Here is a 20,121-nt window from a genome sequence, read left to right as displayed (position 1 = left end):
TCACCTTCCTTTCAGGAATGTAATAAAAAGACACACATACGTGTATTACATACACACATAAATAAGACCTTTCTATCATAAGGGAATGGGGGTGTGTTTAGGACATCAGGGGGAAAAGGGCTAACTTTAAAATAAATATTATGATGAAATCAGAAGAAATCCTTGGGAATTTTCTATATGTATTTCCCAGTGATAAAGGGACATTGCCTCTATGAAACAGGAGCAGACTGCAATGATAGGAAAGGAAGGGATGAGAATAGCTGGTGACCAGAAGGAAACACATCAAGATAAGAGGCTGCACAGAAAAAGAGATATACCAAGTGAAAATCTGCACTGAAAATAGTAAAGAGCAAGCTGGATATGGAAAAGGAAAATCAAAATTGTTAAAAATATTTAAAACATTTGCTGTAGAGTAGCATTTAAATTTCTTTCCAATTTTGCTAGATTTTTCTGCTTGTGCTCCAGACCCACTGTGCACCCTTTACTGCTGCCTGGGGGGTGATCTTGATGGGTTGCCAGGACTGGGTTCCCCTTTTCTCCAGGGGGGTTCAGACAGAGAGGCACTGAGGGGAGGCGGGTGGGGAGGGGAGACAGGTGAGATTCTCATTCCCTCTGCTGGACCACGTGACCTGGCAGTGCCCGCCTTCTACCCAAGGCCACGCCTCTCCTCAGGGGGTCCTTTCCTAGGAACTCCCTGCTCTCTCCAGGCCCCAGTGCCTGCCCTCCCTCTGCCCTACAGGCCTAGGGGCTGGTGCTGGCCCTAAGGCCTCTCCTTCCCCTGCTGGCTTCTTTCAGCCCTGCCCTCCCCTTTGTAAACAGTCTCCTTTTTAAACATTACCTACTCTGATTACAGGCAGATCCCCTTTTATTGTACTTCGCAGATACTGCGTTTTGTACAAATTGAAGGTCCGAGGCAACCCTGTGTCGAGCAAGTCCACTGGCACCATTTTTCCAACAACATTTGCTCTCTTCATGTCTCTGTGTCACATTTTGGTAATTCTCACAATATTTCAAAACTTTTCACTCTTATTATACTTGTTCTGATGGTCTGTGATCAGTGATCTTTGATTCTACTAGTGCAAAAAGATGACGACTCACTGAAGAGTCAGATGATTGTGAGCCTTTTTTAACAATAAAGTATTTTTTAATTAAGGTATGTACGTTGTTTTCTTTAGACATAATGCTATTGCACACTTAGACTACGGTATAATGTAAACGCGTAACTTTTATATGCACTGGGAAACAAAAAAAAATTGTGTGATTTGCTTTACTGCAATATTCGATTTATTACAGTGGCCTGGAACCAAACCCATACTATCTCCTAGGCCTGCCTGTATGTGATCTGTTTCCTTCTGGACCCTCAAGGATGCAGAGGATGTAGAGCTCCAGGCATCCCCAGGAGCGAGTCCCTTATCTGTTTTATAAACTGTGGTTCTGGATAATAATTTGGGTTTTTTAAGAGTTCCACTTGCTTAAAAAATAAAGTTTAAAAACAACTGATGAAGCTAAACTTGAGAATGCAAAAAAAAAAAAAAAGGGGATAGACATGAAAATAAAAAGAAAAAAATGACCAATAATACGTTTCCAGAGAAGACCTGAAAACAAATAAACAAATAATCCTGTTCTCATTACAGAATGAAACTCACATTGGCTTCAGAACTTTCCTCAAATTACTAATGCCAGAAAAAATGGTTACTCGGGAATTCTGCATCAAGCCCAACCGCTCTTGTGTGGGAAGGAACAGATGGCTACTTTGGCTGACACATGTTCTGAGGAATATATATCCCTGTGTACCCAACCTAAAGAGATGGACAAAAATTCGGAGAACAGGCTGAAGTCAGTCCTCAGATGATCAACAGGGGAGTGAAACCACTAGGGAAATAAATAAGGGAAGGATACACAGCCCGAGCTCTAAATATAAAATGGAAATGTGAAGAGGGTCTTAGATGCACAGAATCAAAAATGCTAACATTCATCTTCTGCAAGGAGAAAATTTTATAATCCACTTCTTTGGTAGGTATAACTTACCTACACTGAAATATTCTCTAGTTCCCCTTGGTAGTGTGTGGGGCGCTAGGGGTGCCCTGGGCCAGGTGCGGAGTCTGCAGGCCAGGCATCTGCAGAGGCTCGTGGGCAGGCCTCCCGATGGGGTGCCCCTGATGCCCTCTGAGAGCCCTGGCTCTGTTCTCCCAGCCCCCACCCCCTCCCAGGTTGCACAGGACCCCTCAGTATTCTGACTGGGCCAGAATGAAGGGGGCCTCTTTGGCAGCATCCCCCATGGCTGGGGGAGCTGGTGGCTCACCCGCACGCTCCACTTTCCCTTGGGGGAGACAGCGTGGGCTGAGAAGGTTCTCTGGGCCCTGAGCCCTGCTGCCTTGGGGGAGGGGTGGAGCAGGTAAAGGGAACCTGGTCCTCTTATGGTCTTCAGTGCATCCCATCTCAGATAGCGTTTGCTCCAACAGTGTCCTGGGACTTCTCTGCTGGAGTCCCAGAACTTCACAAAGGTACTCTCTTCCGTGGGCGACTGTCAAAAATTGGTGTTCTTTAGGGGAAAGATGGTAGAAAACCCCTATTCTGCCCTACTGATGATGTCATCCCAGGAAGGACTTCTTAATGAAAGATACCCACACCCATGCACAAAAATTAACCATAGTGAAAGGGATTGATAAGGAAAGGTGACCGTAAAAAAAGTGAGATGGTAAGTCAGAACCTGGAAAGGGATATTTTCACATGTTTAAAGAAGAAACAACCTCCAAAAGATGTACTATAAAGAACTTCTATGAATAGTAAGAAAAAGATTAAACAATAAAAATGGGTAAAGCAGATTAAACTCACATACTATGGAACAGGAACCGCAATGGCCAGTAAAGACTAAAAGTTGGCCAGTTTCATCAGGAATAAGATAAATGCAAACTGAGACCATGAAGACTCTGTTACACCCACCAGATCAGCAAACTTAACATCAGGCCCTATGATGTTCTAGAACAAATGTGGAACACTGCTGAACATCGACATTATAGAAATGCTTTGGGAAAACCATTTGACGTTATTCCATAAAAATGAAAATATGCGTCCTGGTGACCACTGATTCTAGGCTCTTACACCAGTGGAACCCTCACCCACGTACACAAGGAGACTGGTATTAAAACATTCACAGAAGCTCTGTTCATAATAGCAGAAAAGTTATATAAATGCCCACTTGTCCACTAAAGGAGAACAGGCAAATACACTGTGATATATCAATCATATATTCACATGATGGAATACTGTACCATTAAATATAAAGATAATTCATCTAGAGCTACATGCACAAACATGGATGAACCCACAACTGCATGAATGAAAAAAAGCGAGACATAGAGGAATACAGGTTGTGATTCCATCTATGTAATGTTCAAAAACAAGCAAAAATAATGCATTATTTAGGGACACGCTCATCTGTGGCAAAAGAATGATGAACGTGAAATCCCTGCTCTGAAGAGAAGCAGGAGATGAGACAGGGAAGAGTCCAGAGGGAGGCCCCAGCCTGGGTGACTCACATTTCTTATGTTGGTTTCAAAGTTATGCTTCACAACTTTACACACATTCCACTGTATGTGTCATATATTCATGTTTAATAACATTTTATTTTAATAAATATTTCATCATTTAAAATTGAAAAAAGAGCTATGTTTTAAATGCAACTGTATCAAATAAAAAACTAGCTGCCTACCTTTTAAATATCTGCATAAAGTAAAGCACACTGAAAGCAGTGTTTTTAGAAAAAACACAGCATAAAAATCAGAAGTGCCAATAAACACGTAAAAACAGAAAGATAAAAAGAATAACAGGGCTTCCCTGGTGGTGCAGTGGTTGAGAATCTGCCTGCCAATGCAGGGGACACGGGTTCGAGCCTTGGTCTGGGAAGATCCCACATGCCATGGAGCAACTGGGCCCGTGAGCCACAACTACTGAGCCTGCGCGTCTGGAGTCTGTGCTCCGCAACAAGAGAGGCTGCGATAGTGAGAGGCCACGCACCGCGATGAAGAGTGGCCCCCGCTTGCCACAACTAGAGAAAGCCCTTGCACAGAAACGAAGACCCAATGCAGTCATAAATAAATAAAAATAAATAAATTTAAAAAAATAAAATTAAAAAAGCTTAAAAAAAAAAGAATAACAAATACTTCACAAATAAATAAAAGATTTCACAATAAGTAATTACCCTAGTTTAAGCAGATTGATTTGCATGAGAGTCATACCTAAAAAAATAGAGAAATTAAAGTAAAAATGATAGGTAAAGATTCAGGCAAATTTGAACAAAAGGAAAATAAGGTTGGTGCTGTAGTTTTAGATGAAGCAGAATTCACAACAATAAAACATTAAATTGGGACAAGACCACTTTATATTAGTAAATGCTGCGATCCGCGAATAATGAACACTAGTGTATTTAAGAATATAAAATCCAAACGGAGCAAAAAGTGATGGAAATAAGAGGCTGAGAGAAATAGAGCTGTAGTGGAGGATATTCATGCGGATCATGAAGCAAAAAGCTGTTTGTAGAAAAAGATGAGATGAACCTGACAGTGGTTGGGTGGGCTGGGTGGGGTGGGGGCAGAGCCCTGCGGTGTTTTTCAGTCCTGTCCCTGCATTTTCCAGTTTTCTATAGCAGGGCGGGGCCAGGGGGCACTGCCTCGACCTGTGTTTGGAGATGACACCACACATATAAGAAAGGCAGATAATTTCTTCCTTCCTCCTAAAGTCAATCTGCAAATAATCAATGCAACTGATTTTTAAAAACTTCTGATAGTCATTAGCTAACACTGCCTATATAGTGCTATTTGAAATCAACTTCAATCCATTTTTCCACCAATTGTTGAACCACACAAAGTGAAGAGCAAAACAAATTTGAAACCTCTGAGTTTTCTTTTCATTCCCAATCAGAATCTTTGTATTTTAATACAAATTGAAACCTATAGTGATTTGATTCAATGTACATAAAAATCAGGGTAAAACATGGATGTTCCAGTTATTACCATCACTTACTCTACAGCATAAAATTATTCAGGGATCAGAGATAAAGCCCATGAGTAATATTCTTCATTAAAAGAGGTTGGACATTTGAAAGAAAATCTGATAACTAATAGCCTATAAGTAACAATTTTTTAAAGCTGGGTAAGTAGAGACAGTTCCTCAGAATTGCATATTAAATTCACTTTCAATTACTATGGTTCAGCATTTTATTCTTATGATTTGTATGCTTGGTAATACTTTTAAAATTAACTGTGCTGCACACAGACACACCACATACATCTCAGCCATAATAATTTTTCTAATGCTATATCTTTATAACAGTAATTGCCTTCTTTCTGAAAGAATATGCATTTGGAATCTGGTGACACTTCATTTATTACTTTTCTTATATTAGAGCTACCTCAGCATATTAGACTTTTTTATTCCCTTAACGACTTTTTTCTATTAGGAGACCGTGAAGACCCCGGGGAAAAGGAAGTCCATTAGGGGAAGGAGACACTTTAGAGGCGCAGGAATATCTAAGGTGGACATCAGACAGTTCCTGTCAAGAAGGGACTGGACAGGACATCCTCCATTTCCTGTGAACTACAGACGCTTTTGACATACCTCTATAAACAGAAGTCTCATCACTAATACGGTGAGTAAAGTCACCAACACAGCAATTAAGCACAAGAAGGATGTTGCCGGCCACTGCACCTGCCCCCCCTCAGCTGGGGAGTCACCCTGTCCCCCAGACCACCCTGCTTAAACCACTTGGACCAGGAGACAGAAGGTCCTCTGGCCCCAACACCAGACTCTCTTTTCCAGACCATAAGCATCAGACGATGAGGCCAGCAATGGGGCAAAGTGAGCGTCCAGGAGTCCTTTACTGAAGTACCAGCAGGAAGCACTCTAAGAAGCTGCTCCAGGGACCCGCAGGGCTGCTCGGGGAAGTCACCATCTCCTGATGCTGGAAATGTTCCCACACAGGCCAGAGACAACGTGAAAGGGAGAGAGAAGTGCCGTCCCTTTCTCCCCAAAGCTTCTATGGTGGGATTGACTCCTGGACCCTTGGACCTTGTACTTTTCTTGCTTCTTGGATTTTGTTTACGTTATTGCGCTGGCCGGCAAGGACCCCACTCTCTGATCCACCTACCCAAACTCCACCCATTCGACACCTACGCTGAGTCGCATCCTCACTGTAAGATGAATCAGTCTTTCCCCACCTCAGCCCTTGTGGAAGTAGCAGGACATGAGGAAAAGAGCAGACCCTTTGAAAGCAAACAGCCCTGGATTTCTCCATCCCAGCTTCTGAGAGGACTACCCCTGTGACTGCGGCCAAGCACGCATCGCTGTGGAAGGGATGCTCTGTTCGTCGCTGGTCACAGTGAGCACCCATTCTGCACGGCTGCCGTGCCTGGATGCACAAAAAGGGCTGGGAGGCACCATCTTCCTTTCATCTTTCTAAACAAACTTCATATACAATCATTCCTTAATTTACTAAGTTCTAACTTGCAACTATTCCCTATTATATTAATATTTTATTGCTATTTCTATTTTTCCAACTCCTATCAAGTCCTCATCTAGACTAAACTTTTTTTTGATTAACTTTTTTTTTACTGGAATATAGTTGATTTACAATGTTGTGTTAGTTTCAGGTGTACAGCAAAGTGAGTCAGTTATACATACATATGTATCCACTCTTTTTTAGATTCTATTCCCATAGAGGTCATTACAGAGTATTGAATAGAGTTCCCTGTGCTATTCAGTAGGTCCTTATTAGTTATCTATTCTATATATAGAAGGCAAGACCATCACCTTGTGCTTCTTTGTGTCCAACTCCTCACACAGTCTCCATGTCTTGCATGACGTATTTTAGTGCAACCACAGGCTCTAAGCCTCATCGGTTGATGGTTCTGAAACCTACTGTGTGCTGACCATGTCCTTTATGTGTCCAGGCAGACACAATAAGGAACTGGCTACAAGTCAGAATCAGCCCAAGGTTACACATACAAAGGTCATCTACTTAAGGGCACCAGGAGATACGTAACCAAGCCTCAGCAGCGGAGCAAACTCTGCTCTTCTGGAAACATCTATAAAGGTGCCCACAACTGGAGCTACTAAGGGGTTTATCATAATCAAGACATTGACCATGGACTGAGGGTCCAGCTTTCTACAACTCCCCTCACGGCACATTAACCAATGGACATGGGTTACAAGTACACCACCCAAGCCGTAGGTAAAGATACACATAGAAAGTGTCTAGGACTCCATCCAAGGCAGGCACGGGGACACCTGCTGATGGTGGCCCGCCCTCCACGAGGTCCTGAGCTCCCCAAGACAGCCCGTGTCCTCAGCGCCCTTCCAACAGACCTTGCCGCTCTCTGGTCTCTGCCCTCTTGGGAGAGAATAACATTCCCCAGGCTGGGCTACAGAACAATTCACTCTTTCTGAGAAGATTCTCAACAGTCATTCGGAGGTAACAACCAGGGAAAAGCCTATTTAAATTGTTTCCAGGTGCAATTCGATGCATTTAATTCATTATGCTTTCAAGCACACAACTACCTTACCAGGTATCTCTGTCTACCTTGTTTTTTTTTTTTTTTTTTTTTTAATAGGGAGCATTTTCTTTTTTCAAATTTTATTTATTTATTTTATTTATGGCTGTGTTGGGTCTTCGTTTCTGTGCGAGGGCTTTCTCTAGTTGTGGCAAGTGGGAGCCACTCTTCATCGCGATACGCGGGCCTCTCACTATCGCGGCCTCTCTTGCTGCGGAGCACAGGCTCCAGACGCGCAGGCTCAGTAATTGTGGCTCACGGGCCCAGTTGCTCCGCGGCATGTGGGATCTTCCCAGACCAGGACTCGAACCCGTGTGCCCTGCATTGGCAGGCAGATTCTCAACCACTGCGCCACCAGGGAAGCCCTGTCTACCTTGTTTTTAATCTTCCTGTCCAAGCTCATGATCTCTTGCAAAAAGCAAGTTTTATTACATTTTCATTTAAGAATGTGTCTGATGCATTTCTCCAAAGAAGACATACAGATGTCCAAGAGGCACATGAAAAGATGCTCATAATTGCTGATTACTAGAGAAATGCAAATCAAACTACACACCGGTCAGAATGGCCATCATTAAAAAGTCTACAAATAACAAATGCTGGAGAGGGTGTGGAGAAAAGGGAACCCTCCTACACTGTTGGTGGGAATGTAAGTTGGTGCAGCCACTATGGAAAAATTATGGTGGTTCCTTAAAAAACAAAAAATAGAGCTACCATATAATCCAGCAATCCCACTCCTGGGCATATATCTGGACAAAACTATAATTTGAAAAGATACACATACCCAAATGTTCATAGCAGCACTATTCACAATAGCCAAGACATGGAAGCAACCTAAGTGTCCATCACAGATGAATGAATAAAGAAGATGTGGTATATATACATAATGGAATACTACTAAGCCATAAAAAAGAATGCCATTTGCAGCTACATGGATGGACCTAGAGATTATCATACTAAGCAAAGTAAGTCAGAAAGAGAAAGACAAATACCATATGATGTCAATTGTATGTGGAATCTAAAATATGACACAAATGAATCTATCTACAAAACAGAAACAGACTCACAGACATACAGAAAAGACTTGTGCTTGCCAAGGGGAAGGGGGGTGGGGAGAGAAGGATTGGGAGTTTGGGATTAGCAGATGAAAACTATTATGTATAGGATGGATAAACAACAAGGTCCTACTGTATAGCACAGGGAACTATATTCAATATCCTGTAATAAACCATAATGGAAAAGAAACAAAGAATGTGTCTGATGGATCAAAATAAAGGAATTTATACTGAGAAGTGATTTAAGCAAATATCAACAAATGTCATGTTGTAATAAAAATGAGTATTTTTTCAATGACCATTTCTAATTTCACTTGGCCTTGAGTGGTTTCATTATGCTATAATTTAATTAGTCCATTTCAGTCTCAATTTTCTGGTTAGACTTATGTTCCCCTGATTAAATTTAGTACTATTAGTAAATTTAAAGACAAGTGTATTAGTCTATTTTCATAATTAAGATAGGGGGTTTTAGATACTTCAGCTGCTGTATTAGCAGAGTAAAATATTGCCTTATAAATATGGGTATACCCTAATTCCTTCTCGTCCTCAGCACTAACAAATGAAGCATTCATCTTTAATGTGATCAAGCAAAATACATTCTCTTGAATGTATTCAAGAGGTCATGATCTTGACTGTGAGAAACCCCCATAGTGGATTTATAATGAATTTTCTGAATAAATAATGACTGCAAATACATTTACATTAAACATATTAACCTTTAAGTCACCTAAATTTTTAAATAGCGTATTAAAGTTATATTTGTGCTCAATTCAACGGGCTTGAAAGAAAGCCCTACAGGTTTCCTACATCTCATATTAAAGGTTAAAGTGACTCATACATTTTTTTCCACAAAATATGGCCAAACATACAAATCTGAAGTGAGACCAGGACTGAATTTCTGATGTGCACAGCAGGAAACATTTTTGCTAGTACAAAGATTCAAAAACACTTAAAAAAAGAAGTTGATATATGCAGCATAAGATTTTAAGCTTCCTTACATTGGACAATGATCGCCATAGCAATGAAGAGAGAGAAAAACCCTCATCCAGGCTGAAGTTTGTTCATCATTCACTTCCAGTTCCTTGGCTTTTGCATGTGTCATTAAATATTGCAGTTGAAAAAAACAAAAAAATAGAATCCAAGCAGAATGGAAAGGCAATCAAAAAAGGCAATTTTTCTTTTTCATCAGTTGCCTGAAGGCGTCCAACAAAATAGACATTATGGTAAGAATCAGTGATTTACACCTGAGTATAAATATATAGGGCTGGTTCCTCTAAACTTGGAACTAACTATCAGACCCCTATTACTATCACTTCTGGTCTGGCTCCAGTGAATTAGGTTCCAATGGACAGGAGACGTTCTGGCCAGTGCACAGCAGAGTCGGGAGCTCAGTAAGGCTCCTGGCGCCACACACCGGACTCTCCAGGGCTAGAAGCCTCCCTGCAGCTGAAGAAGCTCCCAAACACCTGCTGGAATGAATGCAAAACTAGGGAAGCCCCCATTTGGAGAAAACAAAATATGAAAGAACAAAAAAGTCCTCTATTTGGCAGCTTCTAATGGAAAGGAAACCATGAAATAATGAACTGGACGTGAGAGTGTTTTATTTGGTCTGATCGCAAGTGCAGTGAGTCTCCATCTGAGGTGTTAATAAGGAAGCTGGACAACGCCTCAGTCAGTAAAGAAGGAGGTTTGTTGTTGTTGAATTTAAAGGACTCGAGGAAGGCGGCAGCCCAGCGAGGAGGGCAGAGCCCATGGGCCAGGCGGCTTGAGCTGGTGTCACTCGCTGTGGATGCCCCACACTGTCCCGGGACCCATCCCTCCTCCTGGTGTAAGGCGGGATGACAACAGAGGTGCCCCCGGCATCAGGAGAACGTCGGGGCAAGAACACTTGGAAAGGGCCAGGCACATGGTGTGTTCTACATCCACGCGTGTCAGTATGGAAGCCAAACGGACATGATGCAATGGACCTGGAGCAATGGTTTTCCACGTGCCTCGGGGGGTTCAGCAGGATGGAGAAGCTCCAGAAGCTCAGAAACACATCGCCTGGGTGACAGCTGAGCGCTGCCACTGACCAGCTGCACAACCCTGAGCATGACTAACCCTGGCAGCGCTCACATCACAGAGCGGCACTTAGAAGAGGGTCTGGACCACGGAGGGTGATGGATGAGTGTCAGCAATCATGGCTGTGATCATCATCAGCATCACCATCTGTCAGGGACATGCACGGCCTGAGACACTGCTGACCTTCACCATGGACACTGCAGATGGAGACAGAGGGAGGGAAGGCAGCTTCACCTGGAGGAATAAAGTCAGGTGCGCCTTCCCCAGCTGCTCACCTCCCCAGCAGCCTGCACCAGATCCTGCCCGTCCACCTGGAGCTCCCCTTTCACAGATCCCGAAGATGGCCTTGGCCTTGTGGGGCAGGCCCAGCCGGGCGGGGGAGTAGGAACTGCTGCCCACCCCAAACAAGAAGACAGGAGACACCCAGCAACCAGCCACCAACTACCTCCGCTTGTCCAAATTCTTCTGTAAGTATGAACAGGAAACCAAAGATGCCACACGTCTGAGGAACACTAATATCATGAATAAGGACCTAGAGGAGTCGAGACCAACTGGCCAGTGGGGGGAGCTGAGAACACGGGGAGGCAGGAAACCTGATGAACAAAATTCTAATTAATATTAGGAGGCGACGGCACCCCTAGAGCGCATGCTTCCTAAACTGTGAGCACAGAGCTGAGAAAAAGCAGCAATTAGAGAACAACAGAGGATTCTTTGAAAGCAACACAGGTGTCGTCAAAATGAAAAATTCAGCAGGTGGGTCAAGCAGTAGCATGGATATGGCTGAGGCCCAAATTAGTCATCTAGAAAATAAAACAAGAAATATCCCAGCCAAGCACAGAAAAAGAACGTGTTAGAAAATGTTAAGAATTCTATGGCATCAGTTTACCTGCCTGCAGCAGGTAGAATATCCTTTTACCTACTCTGAGTAGCATAAACTCGAGAAGGCTGAGAAATACACAGGAGAGATATAATCAATAATTAATGAAAGAAATTCCCCTGGAAAACTTTTCTTGAAATATCCAATAGACAAACAATTAGCTCTAGTACAACACTTCACTATGGTATGTTGTAACCGGATATAAAATCAACACACTTTCCAGAAATTATAACAGAAAACATATTCCCATCTCTCAACATTATAGATGTAATTTTCCTAGAATGCAATCACAATCAAACTCAAATCATTATCAGCTGAGAACTTTACAAACTGATTTTAAAATTTACTGAAGAGAAAATGCACAGAAGTAGCCAAAAAAATTATGAAAAAAATCACAGAGCAATTTATTATAAAGCTAGACTAATTAAAACATTGTAGTATTGGCTTAGAAATGGACCAACAGATTCATGAAATAGGGATTAATAAACACACCCATGTCCATAGCAGTGGGGAGGGGACACTTCAAATGTGAGGAGAAATATTGAACATTCAAAAAATGGTGTTGGGGCTTCCCTGGTGGTGCAGTGGTTGAGAATCTGCCTGCCAATGCAGGGGACACGGGTTCGAGCCCTGGTCTGGGAAGATCCCACATGCCTCGGAGCAACTAGGCCCATGAGCCACAATTACTGAGCCTGCGCGTCTGGAGCCTATGCTCCGCAGCAAGAGAGGCTGCGATAGTGAGAGGCCCGCGCACTGTGATCAAGAGTGGTCCCCACTTGCCACAACTAGAGAAAGCCCTCGCACAGAAATGAAGACCCAACACAGCCATAAATAAATAAATAAATAAACAAATAAAATTTTTTTAAAAATGGTGTTGGAGACTTAGCTGGCTGTCCATTTGGAAAATAAAAAGTTAGAGCCTTACTTCATACTATAGATCAAAGTAAGTTTGGGATCAATTACCTAAACATAAAAAGCAAAGCCATAAATGTTTTAGAAATACACAGGAAAATAATTTCAGAACTGTGGGGCAAGAGGGACCTTTTAAAATAAGAAAAAAACCCAGAAGCCCCATAAGAAAAAAAGCCAACAGATTTTGCAAATCAAAAAGCTAACAATTCTGTATTTTTTTTAAAAAGGCATTTCATCAAAAATTAAAAGACAAAGACAAACAACAGACTGGGATAAAATATTAGTCACCTAAAATGGAAAATAATTACTATATTAAGAAATCCCACAAATTAATGAAAAACCGTCTTACAGAAAAATAGACAAAAGATGTAAACAAGCACGTCACAGAAAGATTCAAACGGGCAATGAAATCTTGTTATTTGTTTCCTTTCTGTCTCATCTGTTCATTGTCTAATTTTTCCTTTATTTTCTGTCTTCTTTTGGATGAACTGGGTATTTTTTATGACTCCATTTTATTTCCTTTGTTAGCTCATTAGCCAAGTCTTAAAAAAAATTTTTTTTAATGTTGGTGGTTGTGTTTGGGCTTATAGTATATATATTCACCTTATCACAGCTCACCACAGAGAGCTTAAGAGCCTTACACTGTATACTTCTATCTTCATGCATTTACACTATTTTTTCCATATATATATTATAAATTCCATAATATCTTGGTGTGCTTTTCTTCATACTTCCTGTTCTTTGTGCACATTGAGCTTCTCAGATCTGTGGGCTCATAGTTTTATCCAATTTTGAAAAAACATTTCAGTATTGTTTCCTCAAATAGTTTTTTCCTGTCCATCCCCACTATTTTAGGTACCCATTCCACAGATATGAGGCTTCTTGAAATTTCCCCACACAGCTCACTAATGATTTTTCCATTTTTTACAAAATTCTTTTTTCTCTGTGTCCTACATTTTGGAATAATTTCTAGTGCAACGCCTTCGAGTTCACTAATCCTTTCTTATCTCTGATCTAATCTGTTGTTAATCTTGTCCAATGAATTTTTTCTCCCACTGTAGTTCAGTAGACGTTCAACTAGTCTTTTTTATACTGTCTCTACTTTTAAACATCTGCAATACAGTTATAACAACTGTTTTAATATCTTTGTCATCTATTTCTAACATCCAGGTCAGTTTTGTATCGGTTTTAATTTGTTTATTTTTCTCATCATGTCAGGTTGCATTTTCCTGTTTCTCTGCATGCCTAGTAATCTGATTATGCATGTTGTCTCGGGTGGATACTTTTGTATTCCTATGAACATTCTTGAACTTTGCTCTGGGACATGTATAAATTACTTGGAAATGGTTTGATTCTTTTGGATGTAGCTTTCAAGATTTGTCAGACAGGACTGGAGCAGCATTTAGCCTGGAGCTTAGTATTCCCCATAATGGAAGCAAGATTCTGCTGAGTATTCCACCTGCTGTCCCAGTGAATCATGAGGTTTTCCAACCTGGGCGGTGGGAAAGCCCTGCTTTTGTGCCTGGTGCTGCTCCTTCTCATCCTCTCATTGGTTCTTTCCTGGCCTCACCTGCAAGAGCTGATCAGTATCAGCCGAATACTGATAAGGGATCATCTGTGGGTCTCCAGGACTTTTGTAAGCTCTCAGGCACTTGTCCTGAAAGCTCTAGCCACCCTGAAGTCCCGGCCCCTCAGCTTGTTCTCCTTAACTCAGCTAGTGTGCCAGGCTCTGCCCAGACTTCCCCTGACTGTGCTGCAGCCTGGGGACCCTTCTCACAGCTGGACACGGGCAACCTTAGGACTTACCATGGATGGTGGGGCATCAAGGTAGAAGGAATACACTGTTGAATCGGGCCAAGGTTAGTGAAATGGGCCCACCAAGCAGAGATTCTGGCATTCAACGTCTTAGCTGGAGGAATTAGGAAGGATTCTCGCTGTTTGGCTCAAATACAAACCCCAAGGTGGGCTGCACTAAGTGAAGTTGAAATGCCAGACCTTCTAGGTATACCCTCGAGGGAGGAACTTAAAGGCTGGGGGAGACTGGAATGACAGAGTGCACTCTTCATGTAAGACCTGCTCACCCGTCCTGGAGGATCCCGAGAACACAGCTTCCACCACGGCGCTGAGAATACATCTGTGAGGGGAGCCCCAGCACGCTTGAGGAGCCCTGAGGGACTCTCCTCTGTAGATCAGAAACTGCAGTAGACATGCCTGTGCTGCCATCAAACTAGGATCCCCAAGTGCATGAGGATTCTGGGATCCCAGGGTGGCAGGGGCCGAGTGGCGGCACTTCATCACCAAAGACCAGGTGGATGTGGTTAGGGTGATGGGCAGTGGGGCCAGAGCAGCGGTTTGAAGAGTCTGACTCACAGAGATGCTTGGTGTTGGCTCCTAGAGGTTCTGCCTCTCAGACTGAACCCTAACCGATATACATTCCTATTGGGGTTGATAAAATTTAGCAATAAAAGTAAACCACTATCTGAATAAACCGAAAAGTCAGACTCCTCAACCACTATAACATAAAACGCAAACAATACTAAACACATCACTCTAAATGGCACTCTTATTCCTACAGATTAGTACTTTTCAAAATATGTCTACTTTGCTTTTAAAAAACTATACTAAATAAACTGTAATTTGTTACATATAAAAATAAATTCTAAAAATGTTTTCAACCCCGTGGTTATTAGTTTCTCAACAGTATTAGTTACCACAAATAATCTAGTGGCCAGGTCAGTACTACCCACTCAAGTTTTTTTTTTTAAGTGTACAGTAGTCCCCCCTTATCTGCAGGGAATACATTCCAAGGCCCCCAGTGGATGCCTGAAATGGCAGATAGTACCAAACCCTGTATATATCAATATATACCTGTGATAAAGCTTAATTCGTAAGTTAGGCCCAGTAAGAGATTAACAATAATAATAATAAAACAGAATAATTATAAAAATATACTGTAATAAAATTTATGTGAATGTGGTCTCACTCTCAAATATCTTATTGTACAAATTTAATGCCTTTTCCATCTTAACTAAGTGCTTATAGTGTACTATGGCCATACTTTTTGCCATTTGAGGAGTGACAGCAGAACTAGCATAAATTTCTTTCTCCTTCTTCACAATTTCACGATAGAAGATTTGTTCTTACCGTAGATCCTGGCAAACTCAGCATACGATTTTTCTTTCCTTATTAAGTCTAGCACTTTTACAGCTTCTCTCTGGTGTATCCAAATTGCCAGCATAACTACTCTTGAGCTTTGGGGTCTTTATTAACTAAAATAAGGGTCACTTGAATACAGCACCGAGATACTGCGACAGTCACTCCGATAACCCAGATGGCTACTGAGTGACTAACAGGTGGGATCCACTGGACAAAGGGATCCACTGGACAAAGGGACGATTCCAGGGGGAGCTGGAGTGGGATGGCATGGGTTTCACCACAATATTCAGAATAGTAAGAAATTGAAAACTTATGAATTGTTTTTTTTTTTAATTTTAAAAAAATTTATTTTATTTATTTATTTTTGGCTGTGTTGGGTTTTCGTTGCTGTGCGCTGGCTTTCTTTAGCTGAGGCAAGCGGGGGCTACTCTTCACTGTGGTGCGCGGGCTTCTCACTGCGGTGGCTTCTCTTATTGCAGAGCACGGGCTCTAGGCACACGGGCTTCAGCAGTTGTGGCTCGCGGGCTCTAGAGTGCAGGCTCAGTAGTTGTGGCACACAGGCTTAGTTGCTCCGCGGCATGTGGGACCTTCCTGGACTAGGGATCAAACCAGTGTCCCCTGCATTGGCAGGCGGATTCTTAACCACTGCGCCACCAGGGAAGCCCTTATGAATTGTTTATTTCTGGAATTTTCCATTTAATATCTTCATACTGCAGCTGAGGGTGGGTAACTGAAACCGTGTAAAGCGGGACCGTGGATGGTGGGAGGGGGCTCCTGTACTACCTGTGATTATGTGTGAGACTGTTTCCAATATTGATATATGTATAAGCAATCACAAGACATGCCGCTGAATCTTTAAAAAAAATGAGCTAATCAGAGCTATACAATCTGAATCTTAATTGGCATCTAGCGTAATGTAGAACCTTTTATAGTTTGATGTAAGGAAGACAATTATCTCAATCATAGGAGACACTTAGCACATAGAAAAAAATGAATGTGAAAAAAAAAATGTGAACATACGTATTCTCTACTGGCGTAGTGCCCGCCTTGTTTCAGAATTTGGAAAGGCTCTTAGAAAATACAATGGTGAGAAGGTCACAGCTTCTCCCTCCTCCTCCCCTCGCATCACAGGCCCCAGCTGGAAAGGGCGGCCTCCTTCCTGCCCCCATCAGCCAGCCTGCTGCCCCCACCTTGTCCTCTTTCCCAACGCAAGCCCCTCCACCACCCACAGCACATCAGTCGCTCTGGCCTGAAGCTTACACCTCTTCCCTCACCTCACTCTGTCTGACGGGCTCAGAGTGAGGCACAGAAAGGAGGCCCAGCAGGGCTGTGACGGGCCCACACTCACCAGCCCGTCGGAGGAGAGATATGGCCAACCAACCGAGGGCAGCGCCCGCAGCCCCGCATCAGCATCACTCCTGGCCTCCCCCAGCCAGCCTGCGAGGCTCTTCCAACACCCCGAGGGGCAGACACCTCCTTTCAGAGAGGGCAACTCGCTCTGGTGGTCATTCATGTGGGGAGTGTCGTGTCCCCTTGGAAATGAACCAGAACTCACAGTGCCCTCTTCAGTTTTATGCCTCAGGAAGATGGAAATGTACCGTTAGAGTAAAGGATAAAACTGGAGCTTGGTATAAAAGAACTATTTATCAGAGAAACACGCATCAAAACTGCAATGAGATTATTACCTTATGCCCATTGGACTGGCTATTGTCAAAACGGCAAAAATAATAAATGTTGGTGAGGATGTGGAGAAAAGGGAGCCCTCCTACACTGTTGGTGGGAATGTAAATTGGTGCAGCCACTATGGAGAACAGTATGGAGGTTCCTCAAAAAATTAATAATAGAACTACCATATGACCCAGCAATCCCACTGCTGGGCATATATCTGAAGAAAAAGAAAACACTAATTTGAAAAGACACATGCACCCCGATGTTCACTGCAGCACTATTAACAATAGCCAAGACATGGAAACAACCTAAATGTCCATCAACAGAGGAATGGATAAAGAAGATGTGGTACATATATACAATGGAATATTACTCAGCCATAAAAAAGATAAAATCTTGCCAATTGTGACAACATGGATGGACCTTGAGGGTTTTATGCTAAGTGAAGTAAGTCAGATGGGGAAAGACAAATACTGTATGATTTCACTTGTATGTAGAATCTTAAAAACAAACAAACAAACAAAACACAAAATAAATGAACATACCGAAGCAACCAAAAACAAACATGTAGATACAGAGAACGGAATAGTGGTTGCCAGAGGGGAAAGGGGCTCAGTGGAGGAGTGATGGATAGAAACTGGATATTTGGTGATGAGCACACTGCAGTGTACACAGATGTAGAAATATAAGGCTGTACACGTGAAACTTACATGATGTTATAAACCAATGTCACCCCAATAAAAAATAATTCTTAAAAAAAAGGAATTATTTAAATCAAGACTTCAAGCTATTCTAGCTGTGAGACCCTAGGCAAGATACTTATCTTTCTAAGTCTTCCTTTTCTTCTGGAAAATGGGGATAAAAACAGTAGCTTACTCACAAGGATACTGTGTGGATAAGCTCAGAGGATCCCGTGCAGGGCATAGCACGAAGGAAACGCCCAGCACATGGTTCCTGTTAACAGTAGTTTGTAGGTGGGGCCTACATGTCGTGGAACACGATGAGGGGCTTGGATGCAGACGCTCTGAGGAGCTGGGGGGAAGGAGGGCTTCCAGGAAGCAGCGAGAAGCGAGCCCTAATGAGTGGAAGGGCAGGGCAGAGGCCAGAGGGGTCGGGGAGGACCTGTCAGTTGGGGGCCACACAACACGCCGCAAGTCCAGAGGGTCCAGGTGTCAGGGTGAGGCTGGGCAGGGAGGAAAGCTAAGGCCACATCGATGCTCATGGTTCAGAGAGTGAGTTTTCTGCTAACGAATCAAAAGTTGTATCATCCTGGTCAACAGACAGCAGAGTATCCTTACAGCAGAGACAACCAGCTCTCCGCCAAGACTCTGTCCCAACTCCACAACGTGGGCCGTCCCTGGGAGGGACCCGTCCAGGGAGGGACAACCTTTTCCAGCTTCCTTCCCAACCAGACACGCTTCGGGCCCCGTGACGAGACCTCCCCATTGGTGTGACGCGCAAGCATGAGTGTCCCTTTCAGGCCAAGGAAGTCAAGAAGCACGTGTTTCTCCTCCATCCTCTCCCCCCTTCACTGAAATGCAGGGGACCCCACGGGCCTGGGGAGTGCAGGGCCGCCGGTGGAAGCAAGCGGGGTCTTTGAATCTCGTGTGGGGGGAGCAGCCGCTGCCTGCAAGGCCCGCCTGGACGGGAGCAGGAAGCAGATGTTCACGGAGTTAAGACACGAAGCCTGGGCTCTGACAGCAGCTGGTGTCACCCTAACTGACCCCTTACCTCCCTGACTCAGCAAAGCAGCCAGTTGAGCTGGGGGAGCCCTTCCTCCTCGTCTACCTGGAGAGCTGCTGGGCTGCGCGGAGCTGGGGGGTGAGCCCCTGGAAAGCTCGGCTGCAGGGGCTCCCGCTGGGGCCACCCTCCTTGGGCGAGGCCCCGAGACCCACCCTACTGCTGCGGGCCCCCCCACCCCAAGGACACACCTGAGCCACCTGCACAAGGAGTCCTGACCCCTCAGCAGGCATGAGCACGTGCATCCTTCGCGTTAAGATGCCCAGTCCTGAGAAGCTCCGTCCCAGGGTAGGGCTGGGGCGGGCGTGCGGTGGCCGGGGGACGGGTGCCCTTTCTCCCATCCCACACACCCACCCGAAGGAGGGCGGCTTTCCTCTGTTCAGATGCCAGGCTGAGGGCTTACTCTCTCTGCACTGCACGGTGGGGGTAGGTCAGGAGGGATGGGCAGGTTGTCCCCGTTTCCCTGAAGGGGACCCACAGCACAGCCAAAACGTCAGGCCCCACGGCCCCGTGTCTGCCGCCACTTGCCCCTGCATGGAAGAGTCAGCGCCTCGATACACAAGCCGTGATTTACTTTAAAATAACCCAGCAAAGGGCTTAGATGAAACAGGACCAGTCAATGTTGATACCGTTGAGGACGGATAGGGGTACACGGGGTTCATTATACTAGTCTCTCTACTTTGGTGAATATTTGAAAATTTCAATATAAAAAAATTTTAAGGAAATTTCTCAGTATTTTGTACAAGAGGAGGTCCCCTGAATTAAACTACCCCTCCCTCCCAGTGCCTTTTCAGGATGTCATGATTCCCCTTACGAAGGAGGAGGTGTTTACAACAGACGAGATTTGTGGGTTTTTTTCTACTTCCATTAATATTTAGTATGTCATTATCTCCAAGTCTAATCACTTAAAGAAGAGATTTTAAATAATTGATTACTACCTAAGAGGAAAAAATCCATGCCGTCTTTTTCATTATCCATCAAAACCCAGAAAACCTCTCCGTATAGTCCTGACGTGGACACATAAATATATTAATGCACATGCTGAGAAGAACACACATACAAATCAATAGACATAAATTCGCTCTGGGTACTTTCAGATGGAAAAACC

The 20,121-nt window shown here is 43.6% G+C and overlaps 1 protein-coding gene across 3 annotated transcripts in view; it reads right to left on the bottom strand.

The window, feature by feature from the left end:
* Window positions 1-20,121, bottom strand: part of ENTREP2 (endosomal transmembrane epsin interactor 2) — a 424,923-nt gene that overhangs the window by 205,395 nt on the left and 199,407 nt on the right. The window lies entirely within an intron of this gene.

The sequence above is a fragment of the Balaenoptera acutorostrata genome, chromosome 3 (assembly GCF_949987535.1).
Source record: "Balaenoptera acutorostrata chromosome 3, mBalAcu1.1, whole genome shotgun sequence".
Taxonomy (NCBI): Eukaryota; Metazoa; Chordata; class Mammalia; order Artiodactyla; family Balaenopteridae; genus Balaenoptera; species Balaenoptera acutorostrata.
The sequence above is the reverse complement of the archived record's forward strand: the minus strand, read 5'-3'. Positions and strand labels throughout refer to the sequence as shown.